Source organism: Protopterus annectens, chromosome 13.part0, assembly GCF_019279795.1.
Source record: "Protopterus annectens isolate FY-2018-M chromosome 13.part0, PAN1.0, whole genome shotgun sequence".
Taxonomy (NCBI): Eukaryota; Metazoa; Chordata; order Ceratodontiformes; family Protopteridae; genus Protopterus; species Protopterus annectens.
The window spans coordinates 1,143,766,544-1,143,778,950 of NC_056747.1; the positions used below are offsets into that span (position 1 = coordinate 1,143,766,544).

General features: G+C 38.5%; 1 protein-coding gene across 6 annotated transcripts in view; it reads right to left on the reverse strand.

The window, feature by feature from the left end:
• FMNL1 (formin like 1) overlaps nucleotides 1-12,407 on the reverse strand; it is a 1,099,995-nt gene that overhangs the window by 1,083,820 nt on the left and 3,768 nt on the right. The window lies entirely within an intron of this gene.

Genomic DNA, 12,407 nt, shown 5'->3' on the forward strand with positions numbered 1-12,407 from the left:
GGCAACAGTTTAGTACATCAGATATTCAGACCTATAAATGCAGTTAGAAAAAAAAACTAAAATATAGAGTTAACACATATTTCGAGTAGAGACAGAGAAAGACAACTGGAGATTTACAAACAATAGTTTGAATGCATGTGTGCACAGAATTTGGAAGTACTATTGTCTTTCAGTAGTGGGTTTACAGTGTGTACAGTAGCCTCTCTCTTTTATCCGGCCTGTCTTTAACTAGCCTCCACATTAACCGGCCATCAAATTTCTGCTGTAGCCCTAGCAAAGGACAACAGAGAAGAACAACACTTCTGCCTCCTGTGGGCTAAATAATGGCAGACATTTGAGTTTTAGACTTCATATTCATTATAAAAATGCATACTAACACAAATCCTGCTATTCTAGCTGATTTATAACCTATAAATGCCATTTTGTATGCTTTTTCTGATTAAGCAGCGATTCGTTTATCCAGTCTAAGGTCCAATCCCAGCGAGAACAGATAAGAGGGAGTCTACTGTAATGATAAATGCTTTGTTCTTATTCAGGAACATCACACTTGTTAAAAACAGCACAATATTTACAATACAGCTTTTGATGATAAAGTAGGCATTATGGTTATTACGGAGAGGATACAGACAAACATGATGCGATTCTCAATAACCATTCAAATCTAACCTTAGATCATCTCATCTTGTTTATAGTTGGTAAATGACATTAAAGGCATCTCTTTGAGGACTGTACAGTAAACAGTTCTACAGGTAAAAGTCACATGCTGTGAGCTTCTAATCAAGAACACAAGAACAGCAGTGATGAATGTATCATTTGGTACACATGAATAGCTTTTAATGACAATTTAATGCAAATGTCTGCTGCCCGTCCATATCTTTCTCATCCACATACCCACCCTAACCATTAGCATGTTTTACACACTGTGTACCTAAACTATTATTTTGCACTTTGCTTTGTCTATTGCTATATTCTCCCATATTTTGCACCATCTTCAGCTGTTGCTTAACATATGAAATTTGCCCTGGTGTTCTTATTTATTAGTTTATGTCATCAAGACTGAAGTCTGAAATATATAAGTACAAAGTATCATTAGCAAAGCAAACCAGACAAAACATGGATCCAGACAGCAACATTATTTTAACAAGAAGTATTGTAAGGTAACAGTGAAAGCCTTATTCCTTCCTTCCAACTTTCCTTTAGTGATTATCAGACAACTGCTCTAACTTTCTTCCTAACAGGCAGGAGACTCACTGATCAAAACACTTACAAAAGTGACAGTGCCAAAACCTATGTAGTACTTCAATATTTTCACTTCAACACAACACGTTATCTCTCACACTTTATTCTGGTGTAGCATTATTCCTAGTATACCTGCTGTTTTAGCTTACAAGCCATAAATGTGGAGGGAATATATACAGGGAAACAAAGGCAAGACCTGAAACTGCCAGATCAGGAACTCAAACTTGCACAATTTAAACTTTTGGAGCTGTATTAAGAAATAATGAGTAACAACTGAACAGAGGCCAGAGGGACGAGAAATAGCAAATGCGATGACTACATAAAAGTAAAACAGATCTTCTTTGCTCTGAACAGATAACCGTGAATACTTTTGTAGTATTATTTCAAAGCAATGCGTATACTCATTGGCATAATTAAACAATAAACAAGACCAAGTTTACATGGTGAAAAAAGATTTCTTCTGTTGTGAGCCATAAAAGTAGCTAAATTGAGAATGTTTGACCTCTTTCACAAGTGATGTCATTACACAACAACACACAGTCCCAGTCTCATTTGTAATAATAATTATTTTTATTCTAGGCCAACATGGCCTTATGCAGTACTATCATTGTAGTTGTAACACAGTAACAAATGAACTCTCTTTAATTTGTGCTTCCACTAAATAATTAATGAATAACACCCATCTGTGTGCAGTTTATCGTAGGTCTTGTGCAATGACCACATGATGGTATACATAGTAAACCCACACTGGGAAGTGTTATTGTAATTAAGTGTTTTTATTTCAGCCATGATTATGAAACACAAATGATCTACTGGTTTTAGAAATATTTGCTGTCCATTGCATAATTAAGATGAATAAATATTTAAGTCAACACTTGTAGCAAACAAACAAACAAGAAACACATGCTATAATTGAGTATAATATGGACAACTTACATTTTTGGTGCACAATAAAATGAAGTTGACTGGGTGCATAACCTGAGGTATGAATGTGTGTCTGTGAAGTTGCTTCAGAAAGGTATTGTGCTAAGATGGTTAAGTAGTGTGTGTGTGTGTGTGTGTGTGTGTGTGTGTGTGCGTGTGTGTGTGTGTGTATGTGTGTGCGTGTGCGCGTGTGTGTGTGTGTGTGTGTGAGTGTACAAAAGTGCTTCTTTACAGAAAGAGTTGTAGTTTTCTAGAACAAACTGTAAGAAAATATACTGGCAGCACAGATTTTCAAATGTATGTGAAAAAAGTTATAAGGACTTAAGAGATTTAATAAATATTGTTAAGGAGGAAGAAAGACATTTTTTGTCAAGGTGGAACTTCACTATTTAAGCATGATCATTAACTAACTAACTAACTAACTTAGTAAATAAATAAATAAATGGGTCAATCGTATCTTTGTATAGTACCACTTCCTATGCTCGCATAAAATAGGAATTTAAGTAACACACCCTTTATTTTGTATGAGCAATACCAAAGGTCACACTTTGCTTCTGTCCTGCAAAATGTAACAGTATAAATATTCTACAAATAGTTTTGCATAGAAATTTTCTGCCATTGGCCAAAGCAACATGTAGGAAGTATTTTGAGACACAAAGGACCTACATCTGTGGCCTGAAATTTCTTGTGGTATTGCCACTGACACAAGAAAAGAATATTAGTAAATTGCAAACCTTATATAAGGTCTGGTTGCAGTTTTTTTTTCTGTGGAGAGGTGAGAGGTTGGTGTGAAACTAGAAAATCATCGGAAATCTATACTCAAACTCATTGCCTAGTTGTGTAACTACAACTCTGAGATTTGTTTAGATGTGTTAAGTATCACACTAGTACAACACAGTCTTACCTGCTGGAACAGGAAAAGGTGACTGATAGCTGTTATTGTTAATTAAATATGTTAGAATGGTTAAAAGGATAACTTAAACCACTAGTAGTATAAAATGATGTAAAAGCTATGAGAGAATAAAATTGGTAGAGACTAGTCCATCAGTACTATATGACTGAATAAAACTTAGATATGCAGTACAGAACAGAAGTATAGATAATAAAAATGAAGATGTGTTGAATTAACGAAAGTCATTTTGTAGAATATATTTGTCTTCATTGTTGGTAACTAGATGATCCCACTAGAAATCAGTTGCACAAAGTATACCAAGGCAGAGATTAAAGCTATTGCGGGAGAAGGAACTGACATTAACTGCCACCCTTCTTTTAAAACCAATAGCAACCACACTCTCCCAGAAGGAAGGCAGCTGTAAGTGCATTGCACAACATCTGTCTCTACAGCTATACTTTGTTAAACTTAGAAATGTAGTTTTAAATGTAAGGTGCCACACACAACTGGAGCTGTACTCTGTCATGTAAATAACTGTAGCCATAATGCCTGAAGTACTATACATTCATATCTAAAGTCTACAGCAAAATATATTTTTTATTATTTCGGAAGCAGTTAATTGTTTTTCTCAAGTTTAGTATGAGTTTTGAAACGTGGTTACTTCCTGAAAGGGTTCTTTCTTAGAATAGAAAGGAGAGAGAGAGAGAGAGAGAGGTACAAAAGGTGCCGAGTGCCATTTGAAAATGTTGTGGTCTGCAGTCCACGTTATCATTCTGTGTCTGAACTGTACCATTTGTAGAGCTGAGCAATACTTCCTGGACATAATTGTAAAAGAGTAGAGACTAACTTGTTTACCCATTATGTTGCATGGGACCAAATTTCATTTCATTTATTTATTTATTTACCCATTTGGTGACCCAGTTTAACAAAACCTTTAATGTTTAGCTATACTCTGAAGACTTTCCTTGTTCTATTATCTATACACCTGCATCTAATGGTATTTCCTAGGGGTGAACACATTCACACTACAACTGAGGAAGGAGAAGTGAACCAAAGAAAATTATTGAGGGACTCCGTGGGACTTGTAAAAAGTTTATTAACTTTGCTTGGTGAAGAACTTGTGAAAAAGACATCACACATATTTTGTACAAGGGTTGCTTCTAATCTCGACTATTTCTGTATACATACACACGCACACAAACACACACACACACACACACACATGCACACGCGCACGCACACACACACACACACACACACACACATATATATATATATATATATATATATATATATATATATATATATACACACACACACGGGTCTACTTTGTATAACCGAACTTCCGATTCACCGACACACAATTTACCGACCCCAAACAACCTAAAACACACAACACCGACAAACACCAACAACTCAAAAAACCGAACACCATTACACCGACACAAAAAACGTAAACTACACATTGCACACAATAACATATCCACTAACCTTAACCTAAACCCTAACCCTAACGTCCGACACTACCGCGCACTTACCCAACCCGCACCCTAACCCTAACTCACTTAACCCACCCCTAAACCTCAACACCGTCACTATTGCACACTTACCCTACCTGCACCCTAACCCTAACTCACTTAACACACCCTAAAACATTAAGCCCGTCACTATCGCACACTCACTCCACCCGCATACTAACCCTAACACACTCAACCCTTCCCTACACTACACTACGTCACTATCACACACTTACCTTACCGGAACCCTAAGTCCGACACTACCGCACACTCACCTTTCCCACACCCTAACCTAAAATCCCTCACTATCGTACACTTACCTGTCTGCTCCCCAATCCTAAATCCGTCACTATCGCACACTTACCGGATCGCGCTCACACGTTGCCGTCGTCGGTCTTTCGGCTGTCGGAATATCGCCTTTTCGATCACCTACCTGTTCGGTCGTTCCATCTCGATCTTCTGGGTGTTGGTGAAGTGGCGGTTCGGTTATTCAAAGTAGACCCATACACACACACACACACACACACATATATATATATATATATATATATATAGATATATATATATATATATATATATATATATATATATATATATATATATATATATATATATATATATATATACATACACACACACACACACACACACACACACACACACACACACACACACACACACACATATATATATATATATATATATACACACACACACACACACACACATGTGTGTGTGTGTGTGTGTGTGTGTGTCTGCGCGCACGTGTGTGTGTGTGTGTGTGTGTGTGTGTGTGTGTGTGTGTGTGTGTGTGTGTGTGTGTGTGTGTGTGTGTGTGTGTGTGTGTGTGTGTGTGTGTGTGTGTGTGCATCTTAATACATATCTTCTGTGAACCAGGTTGGCCATTTGGATTAAGGCCCATGTTTAGAAGCCCATGTTTGAAAACTCAGGATCACTATAACATAGAAACTACAACATGGAATCAATCATGATCATGAGCCAAAAATTGCTGTAAGCTGGTTTATTATCTTTACTTTTTCCATGAAAATAAAACAAGATGAGCATCCCAAATTGGACATTATTATAATCAACTTATCCACGCTGTATTCTCATTTTCATTTCACATACTGCCTTTTACACATATGATTATGACATACTAAACCATCAAAATATCATCATTACAAAGTTTCTAGTAGCTCAGGTCCGCACCATGACAGCCTGTTTTAAACAGCATCACCTGAGACAGGCCCTTTGATTACTTGCACTACTGATGTAGCCAAAATGTATTTTCATCAGCTATAAAGACTGAATTCTTAGTCTGACTGTATGTTTTCATTATCATAATATATATATTGTTTCCATTTTACAGTCCTCTCTTTTTTAAGCAGTATTATCACTAATTACATTTGTAACTTCTGTAATGTTACACATGAATATACCTGCCATTCTGTCAGTTTGACTTTGTATGTTTTCATTATTGTAATATATAATTTGTTTCTTTTTTTAATCCTCTCTTTTAAGTGGCTTTTATATTAATAACTTCTGATCCTTCAACGACTTATTTAACAGTTTGAAATGAATATACCTATTACAGTGTAAAACATTGGCAAACCCCCTTATGGTCAGTTAGCCAAATGAGGTTATTAAGAAGAAAAAAATTGTACTCCAGTGGGCACTTGAGTGTCCTCTGACTAATACTTATAGTGGCACTGCTCACAGCATGGTCAGTATCTGTCCACTCTCACATCTTTGTTATACTTTCTAAGGGTCAGTAATGAAGTATGATGTTAAGACCTTCTGCTCCAGAGGATAAGAGAATGGATTCATCACATCTTCATTCTATCAGTGACCTACATATGGACATGAAAAATACCAGTGGAAGAAGGCCCTGATCTGTGACATTCTCCCAAAGTTTTACAGCTAACTGGCACATTGCCCTTGCCCACCCCTTCCTTTAAACCCTCTGACAATGCCCTGTACTACAACCTCAGCTAATATATTACTGCCAGTAATGTATCCAGATTCAAGGGGCTAGTTTTTTTTCCTAAAAGGACTGTCGGTTCATCATTTTTTTATGCAGTGACATTGTGCAAACAGCTTTGGTACTTTAGCCATCTGACACTTATGGCAAGACTGTAACAATGCAGGGCAGATAGTTTGACTGTATCTAGTTCCCTTTTAGACTCTCATTTTTTTCAGGTTTATTTAGTGAGTAATATTTTCTTTATATGTGGTATTGTTTGGCTAAGTACTTACATTGAAAATGCTATTGTAAACTAAGCCTAAGGCTTGACTGAACACATTTAAATAGAAAATAATTCTTAACTTATGATATAACACAAAAACTAAATTTGATTGGCTAAATTAAATTAAATTAAATGCTAACGCATTTTTGTAACCAGAAAAAAAATATTGCTTCAAGAGCAGGAACACAAAATGCCACTTTGCGAATTAGAAAAAGTTGTTTTTCACATGGTTCTGTCTCTTTGCGTTATGTAGTGCAATAACAGCTTTGGTCTTAAAAAATGTACTCTGTGGAAGTATGACAATCTTGTGACTTGATAAGGGTATCTCTTACCCAAAACTAGAGTGCTGAAAGTAAGATTTTTAGAAGGTAGACAGCATTTTGTCTCCACAATGGAAAGCAATGTGATTTAACAATTGTGCCTTACTTTCTGGATTAACATGTTCCCTCAGCAGATCAACCCTGAAGAAAAATAGAAATGATGCAATGGACAAGGAAGAGATATGCAGTTAGTCCCAGTACACAACCATGTGGAAACAAACATAACTTCCTGTTTCAACATCACTGGGCTTAGTCTTAAGAAGTATTCATGCAACCCCAGCAAATAAAGTTGTGTTCTGGTGAGTATTACTGCCTGGCTTGGGTCCTGAAAGTAGAAGAAAGGGGTTAATGCTATCAAGTGGCACCTTCCGAGGTGTCCAATAGTTTGCACATTGACATTAGCAATTTGGAATGTATTAGTTGTTGTTGTGTCTTTCGGCTTTTTCCCTGTTAGGGGTCGCCACAGCGGAACTCCGGTCCACTAATGATTGGCAGTTGATTTTTACGTGCCGAGTTGCCAGCCCTGACGTACAACCTTCAACGAAGGTACGCCCATTCACGCATGTCTATTAGTAATGGCACAAATTCCCAGTGTCAGTAACTGCTAAAGCGATCATAAACTGAAGTGTTAAAGAAATTGCTGCAAGCATGGCCAAGATTTCTATTGCTACCAGTCTTTTAAGCAATAAATGCCATCAGAAAACATCAGAGGAAGGAATTTTTAAGAACAATCTCTATATCTGTATTTATAGACTCGTCATTATTGTTAAACTAAGCAGATCCTGTTAAAAACTATTTGAAACACAACACATCTATTAATAGTATGGATTTACCTCTATTAATGATACAAAATTACAGAGATTTGCTGAATAAAGAAAACTGCTGCTTAAAATAGACACAACTAAAAATGTAACTGCATTTTTTGTACATTTCAAACAAATCTATTGGCTCTAGCTTCCATTTTAACTCTGAAGACATCATTACATTACTATCCATTGTTTTGCAGCTGTAACTTGTACCGCTTCTCTGAAACACTCAACTGCTTACTTGCTAATTATAATTTTTACCAGGCCAAAAAATAAGCACTCCTTTTCGTGAACATCTACATTTTCCAAAGCTGATAATGTCTATAATAACATACACTGGAAAGCTGAATACAGACAGCTATATAGAAAATGAAACAACGTCCTCGTTTTCTTCTAGTCAGATGAGAAACATTTGGATGTATTTCTGTGTCAATGAAATGTGATGGAAAAGTACTTTTGTTTTTCAAATGGACTGTCAAAGCCAATAAAGTACTGCGCAATTTAATGTTTCTTTTACCTGTGTACTTGAACTGCACAAAAAAGTATAAAAATGCCTTCAAAGATTAAGTAAACATAGACAATGGTATCCATCAATGTCAAGAAATAGGGCCAGATTCCAAAACAGACACTCTAAGTCTGCCTGATTCTAAAAGGCTTGCTCCTGTAAGTGACTAATTTTGGTTGAAGGCCTATCTATAAACAGACTTACTGTGGGGACAAGATTCCTAAACACCTGCTCTCAGTGTAAGTGGGCATTAATACTGAGAACACGTCTTTTGGAATTGGGCCCAGAAGATGATGAATTTTGCATTATGTTAGTCTTTTCAGTTAAGTAGGGCAGGGAGCTGGTCTGATGGGACTGGACATTTGCTGCTAGTGATTCTAGGTCTGACTAGGCCCAGGTAACAAAATGACAGCCAGGTGCTAAAAGTCCAAGTACTGGCTTGCATTTTTCGGACAGACACATCACAAACCCAGCATCTGACAAAGAAGCCTGACAATGTTACAGGGAGGGTGATACCAAAGAGGAGTGATCTTGTGTAGCCTGTGCAACTGAAAATCTATATATACAGGAACCAAGAACCTTCCCGTACACCTGGGAGTATCAAGGGGGGCATTTATATATACTAAAGAAGCCCCAACCACGTACAGCATAATGATGCCTATCTCTTACTGCCCATTAAGAACAGTAGGCAGTGAGGCATCAAAGAATCAATGGAAGGAGGGAGTACTGCAAACCTCCTTAAAATATATGGGAAGGGCAGGAAAGGGATGTGTTTTCACATGGGCCTTAACAGCATTCATCTGCCCAGGTTCCCTTATCAGGCACATCCTATGAATTAAGAAGGATAACATGACGTTACGCAGGCTTGGTAGTTTAATAGTGATATGCTTGTGCCTCGTGTTTATTAAACTCTTTGCTGACTTTAAGGCTTTAGCCATCATCTATGCTTGGAAAGAAGTCCACTGAGATAGAGGCAATAACTCAAGTTTGATTTGTGACCATGATGCCAGAGGAGAGACTGGGATGGAAAAATATGTTTTCAGCCTATACACTTATTGCTTATTTACAATGAGGAGGATCTAAACAGATTTTTTTGACTGACAGAGGCTAGAATTCATGACAAAAGCAGCTCTGCAGTAAACAGAATAGTCCAGAAAAATGACCCATCAAACCAACACACAGGAAAGTATGTGATCACATACCATGCTGGTGTTGTCTGACTGTCTGCATCACTCTTCTGCTCTGGATATGGTATTAAAAAAAAATGTACTACAGGCGCCAAATGTATGACAGGGAGTGCACTGTTTGAGTATGGAAGAAAAAAAGTCCCTTTTGAGTAAGTTGTATGCACAGCTTAACGTAGGAAGCCATTGGCACAAAACTGATAAAAAATACTGATAACCAGACTTTCTTGGACATATTCCGAGCAGGTCACTGATATTTTATGGAAATCTCTAGAGACTAAATACTATGAAGGAGCAGTGATGGAATACACCATGAAGGCTGTAGGAATGTATTCAGGGAAGAATGGTATGATGAAAACAAAAACACTGAAAAGCAGAGATGAAAGGGGGAAGATGTGGGGGTGGACTAAGTGAAAGCACTTATGGTAAAGGATCACCCTGACAATGAGCACACAGTAAAGGTGGATGAAGGCCTAAACCTAAGGAAGGTAATGATGGTAAAGGACCACATGATGGAACATACAGTGAAGGTGGAAGTGATGAAAGACCAAACTTCTGGAAGTCAGGTATGGTGAATGATAAAGGACTAAACTTAAAGAAGGTAGACATGATGAAGCATCCCATGATTCTTCTTCAATTGAAGGAGGGATCAAAATTAAGGTAAACGTGAGGAAATACGTATAGTGGAGCTACACTTGATAAAAAATACCCACAGAGATGGAAAATAAAATAAAGACAGGCACAATGAAGGAATATAGTATGAAAGCAGACACGATAAAAGAAACCACAAGGCATGCAGAGGTAATATACATTGGAAGACAATCATGATGTAGAAAGTTGTGATAAAAGTAGACTTGGTGGTCAGATTTGATGAAGAACTACAAGATGAAGGTAGACGTGGTAGAGAGGAATAAGTTGATATCAGGCATAATGAAAGGGACATGGTGTAAAATGTACCATAAAGGCAGTTGCTATGAAAGGACACATCAGAGAAGCTGGCATGATGAAGTAATGCACTATTGGGGCAGCCATGATGGAACAAACCCACAGTGAAGGTAAACATGATGAAAAAGAGTTTTACCTTTGAAATGCTGAAAATCAATTCTACGATCATGCAGGTGGGCGGACCAAAAGCACTAAAGTGAAACTTTGAATGTCACCGCAGTTCAAAAATCAGCAAATCGAAAAGCAGATTTGCTGATTTTCGAACTACAAGTTCAAATACACATCGTAATGCAGGGAGACATGCCCCCCCTGCACCCCCTACATAGGTTCATAGGTTGGTACTAGGCTATCGGCCCTAGGGCCTATGCAAGCCTGGCCATAACAATTCCCTGGCTATTTCTTCCCACAATATTTACTTCTCTGGACCCCTGACTAGCAGGGCGACTGACATGATTCCTGGGGTGAATTTCCTATCTCCCATCCAATCATCAAGGTTCCTTTTGAAGAGGGCCAATGAGGCACTCTGCTTGACATGTATGGGTAGTCTGTTCCAGAGTATGGGGAGTCCCTGGGTCAGGAACCTATCCCTCCAGCATGTTTTGTTCATTGTGATGACAAGGTTTAGATCCCTGAAGCATGTGGCTCTCAGGGATTGGGATTTCTTTAAGTGGAGTATATCCAACAGCTCAGGGTTTGACATGGCCTTGTATGTTAAGCAGAAATCGCCTCTGAGTAGATGATATGCCACAGAGTATAGCTGGAGTTTTTTTAGATGGTCAGCATATGGCATCTGCTTTAGGCCTGTGATTCTTTTAGTGAAGTATTTCTGTGGCCTTTCCAGCTGTTGCAGATGTCTTGAGAAGTACATACCAAATGGGGCATTATACTCTATAATGGGTCTAATGAGGGATGAGTACAGTGGGACAATGACCTCCTTTTTTTCTGGATGAAAAGCCCTTAGTTATGAGGTGTGCCACATAGAAGGATTTCCTGACTGTTGTGATGATATGGTTATCGAAAGTGAGACCACTGTCCACCTGTGTCCCTAAGTCTCTCATCACACTTTCAATGTTTAGTATCCTGCCACCTATGTGGTAATTCATGGGTACATGTTTTTTTCCAAAGGGGATAACTATACATTTCTTGGCATTAAGCTTGAGCCCGTGGCTCTGGCACCAGGCATCTGTTTCTGTAAGGCCCTTTTGTAGAATATCCACATCATTTGGGGGATTCAGTAATGGCTCCCAGTTTGCAGTCATTTGTGAACTTTGTTGGCCAGAGTCCCTTATTGTTGGCCTGTACTTCAGAGAAGTAAATGCCAAACAAGAGTGGTCCCAGGGCTGAACCCTGAGGTACTCCACTTGTCACTTGTCTGGAGCTGGATTTGGAGTTGGCTACTTTTACCGTCTGGGTTCTGTCAGTAAGCCAGTTGGCAACCCATCGAGTGACATAGGGATTTATGCCCAGCTTAGTAAGTATATCTATGATTCCAGAGTGGGGGATGGTGTTGAAGGCCTTGGCAAGGTCCAGATAGGCTGTGTGGATGGCCTTACCCTCGTCCACAGCTCAAGAGACTTATTTGAAGAAGTCAATCAGATTCAGGAGACAAGATCGGCCCTTCACAAACCCAAACTGGGTGGGGTCCAGAGTTTGAAGGTTGCCAATGTCTTTGTTTATAAGTTCCATGATAATGCGTTCCATGCCCTTGCAGATCAGGCTTGTCAGACTGATGGGACGGTAATTCCCGGGATTCAAGGCGGATCCTCCCTTGTGGAGCAGGATAACTGTTGCTGTGCTCCATTCAGTGGGCACGAAGCCTGAGGTGAGGC